The sequence below is a fragment of the Nanorana parkeri genome, unplaced genomic scaffold (genome assembly GCF_000935625.1).
Source record: "Nanorana parkeri isolate BGI_ZX_2015 unplaced genomic scaffold, ASM93562v1 scaffold2584, whole genome shotgun sequence".
In the NCBI taxonomy this organism is placed as follows: domain Eukaryota; kingdom Metazoa; phylum Chordata; class Amphibia; order Anura; family Dicroglossidae; genus Nanorana; species Nanorana parkeri.
In genome coordinates, this window is record NW_017308852.1 from 63,004 (window position 1) to 66,537 (window position 3,534).

Consider the following 3,534-nt stretch of genomic DNA (forward strand, 5'->3'; position numbering starts at 1 on the left):
ATACCCCTCATGTACGGTATAGTGTCAGACACCAGACCAAGTCGGCTCACCACAAAAGAACCATTGGTTCTTCAATTACTGTTTCGGTTTGATTAATAAAAATGATGCAAATGTGGGAGGGGCTCTGTGGCTTCAGAGAGTTAACCATTTCAAAGCTGTGATGAATAAGCAAATATTATTGGATGATTTGTATTTCCGTGCCGGGCCAGTGTGGGACGCCACTGGCATGTGTCATGACTTATGCTAATGTGCCTTTACTTAAAAATGAATGTAATTCCTCTTTTCGGGTGTAGTACACTGGCTATCGTGCTGCCCAACTTATGTTGAATAAACCTTAAATCATGTCAGGGACACAAATCTCTGTTCCTGTTTTTGAGGTCTGGTATTCCTGCTAGGACAATACTCGAAATACACTTAAAATATCTACGGAGTGAAACAACAAAGAGATCCAATAATGTGATGAAGTGCTACATTCCAAATACCCACATTATGAGGGACCCGTACGTCCCCAAGTATACAGGTGAAACTCGAATAATTAGAATATCGTGCAAAGTTCATTTATTTCACTAATGCAACTTAAAAGGTGAAACTAATATATAAGATAGACTCATTACATGCAAAGCAAGATAATTCAAGCTGTGATTTGTCATAATTGTGATGATTATGGCTTACAGCTCATGAAAACCCCAAGAACCCCAAATCCACAACCTCAGAAAAGTAGATTATTACATGCAATCAATAAAACAAGGATTGTACATAGAACAATATCGGACCTCTGAAAAGTACAAGCATGCATATGTACTCAGTACTTGGTTTGGGCCCCTTTTGCAGCACTTACTGCCATTACTTTTGCACGATATTCTAATTATTCGAGTTTCACCTGTATATGGAACAATATAAGTGACACGTGAATCATAGCAAACTGCACACGTCCACTAAGAGGCAGGCCAGGCAAGGAGCACTAAACCAAAACTAAGGAGAGAGAATAGGAACAGGAAAATGTATCCGAGAAAAGGAGAATATGTAGAAAACCGAGAAGAAGGAAACTGAATAGAAGGAAGAGAGATAAAAGGGGAGAGGGAGAGCCGCCTTCCACAAATGAGAGGGAAGAAAGGGGAGGGAGGAAGCCAGGAACACGAAAGGTCCAGAACACATCCAAGGGGGGTAAACCCTCAAACAGGGAGATAGCACACAGCACCAACCAGCCCAATACAGATCAGGAAACTAGAGAGTTCAGGAATCCATAAGAAAGGAGGCGACAATCCAAGGAGTCCATGTCTTCTTATATATAGAGAAGCTTTATGTCTAGCAGTAAGCTTCTCATAGAACATGACCGGAGACACCAGAGCTTTCACACTGGCAGAGGGGAGAGAGGGAGATTTCCAGGCCCAAGCCAGTCCTCTCCTGGCCGCTGTAAGTGTATGTGTTACCGGTCTATATGGGGTAAGTGTACAAACCTCAGGCATTGTATTCAGTATAGTCTCAGAGGGATCGTTACAGAAGGAGGTGTAATAGAACCCGCCTCCCCCACATTCCTCCATCACTTCTGTCACTAATATAAAACAAGATGCAGACTTCAGTAACTGACAGAAGGAGCTGAGAACAGCCTCACAGCCAATCAGAGTCCCCGCTTCACATCTCCACTGTCATTTGCTGCATTGCCTCCACAGGAACCAATCACAGAGCGGGATCGGAGTCACCGGGCAGATACTGCTCTCCACAGAGATTTACCTCAGATTTCACACCTCCTCCACTGTCATTGGCTGCACTCCCTCCATAGTAACCTATCACAGAGCGGGATCAGAGTCACCGGCAGATTCTGCTCCTCACAGAGATTTACTTCAGACCTGCCACAGACACCCCCTCTTATTATACATTTATATATCACTGACATATACCGCAGTGCTGTACAGAGAACACTGAGCCAGTCACATAGTTTGTGACCGTGGAGAGACATTAGAGTGTAAGCTCATCTGTACAGAGACTGATGTGACTGTGGGGGGAGGGGACATTAGAGTGTAGCTCCTCTGTACAGATATATAAATGTATAATAATAATAGTGTGTGACTATAATATTCAAACAAATTTTGTATTTTATTTCTGTATTGTCTGGATTTGATGTGAGGTATAATCTGTGTGTAGTCATGGATGTAACGTAATAGAGGAATAGACCACAAGGCAGCGAGCACAATGATGAAACATAACGGAGACTGAAGTATTTATATTCAACACAAGGTGGTGATCTCACGTGGTAGCCACCTACAGGAAGTGATGTAATGTATAGAAAGGAAGTGATGTAAGGTACAGACAGGAAGTGATGTAAGGTATAGACAGAATACTGTAAAACTAAGTACAAACAGGAAGTGCTCTAGGAGGGAAACGTGAGTTGGAGGCACGGGTAATGGTGGACAGTGTCCATAATCTCAGAACTATCCCACAAGATCTGACACTCTGAGCAATTCAGCATTTGTCTACAGAGAGTCTTCTTTAGATCTAGGGTTGCCACCTGTCCAGGATTCACCCGGACAGTCCAGTTTCGGAGTCTTGTGTCCAGGTTTCAAGTCAGCCCGCACATCTCCTCCAGCTCCTTCCTGTCAGCACTTTGACCATCTCCGGACCCCAGCCGAGACCACTGCACTTCTCGTGCAAGCCTGCATTGCCCACCTCAGACCCCCACACAGACATCTAAGAGCCTGCATAGTCCACCTGAGATCCCACACAGCCATCAGAGAGACCGCATAGCCCACCTGAGACCGCACACAGCCATCTAAGAGCCCACATAGCCCACCTGAGACCCCACACAGCCATCTAAGAGCCCACATAGAACCTTTGCAAACGCCCCCATGCCATGGCATCAGAGAGGCCTGGGGGGCAATTGCCACCCTGCCCCCGGCCTAGTCCGCCGCTGGGTCAGATCAATCCAGCACGTTATTAATACAAGTGCCCCACTCAATATGGCCGCAAGCGAGGGGCATACTGAGTGGGGCAACTCAGATTAATAACGTCCAAAAGATGTGGACTGGGAGGGGGGGCTCTTTAAGACTGCTCTGATCACACCGCTGAACGATCACCTCTTCTTCCGACCGCTCCAGCTCCAGGAAGCGGGCACTCAAGAGAGGCAGCTACAATCACACCTGTCAGCGTTCCCTCTCTCTGCTCCCGGCCGCTGCAGCTTCAGAGCGGCCAGAAGGAGAGAGAGGGAGCGATAACGGGTGTAATCAGAGCCGCCTCTCTGAGTGGAGCTGAAGCGGCCGGGACGAAAGAGAGGGAGCGCAGAGAGCTAGCTCGGGCTCTGGATGGAACACTACCGCCGCGGCAAGCGTTCGCTTCTGTTCTCTCTTCTCCTTCTCGGGCTCGGCCGCTCTGTAGCTGCAGCAGGCGAGAAAGAGAAGAGAAAACAAAAACGAGCGATTGCCACAGCGGTAGTGCGGTAGTCCCGCCGGCGAGGCACCATTGCTGACATTCCACTCGCCCCCCCGCAATTTTCACTCGCCAATTGCGAGGGGGCGAGTGGAAATTTTGAGGCCTGCTGTA

At 47.4% G+C, this 3,534-nt stretch overlaps 1 protein-coding gene across 1 annotated transcript in view; it reads left to right on the plus strand.

Annotated features, from left to right (window-relative positions):
- The window catches only part of LOC108801961, a 104,615-nt gene that overhangs the window by 44,785 nt on the left and 56,296 nt on the right, over positions 1-3,534 (plus strand). The gene's annotated exons all lie outside the window — the stretch shown is intronic.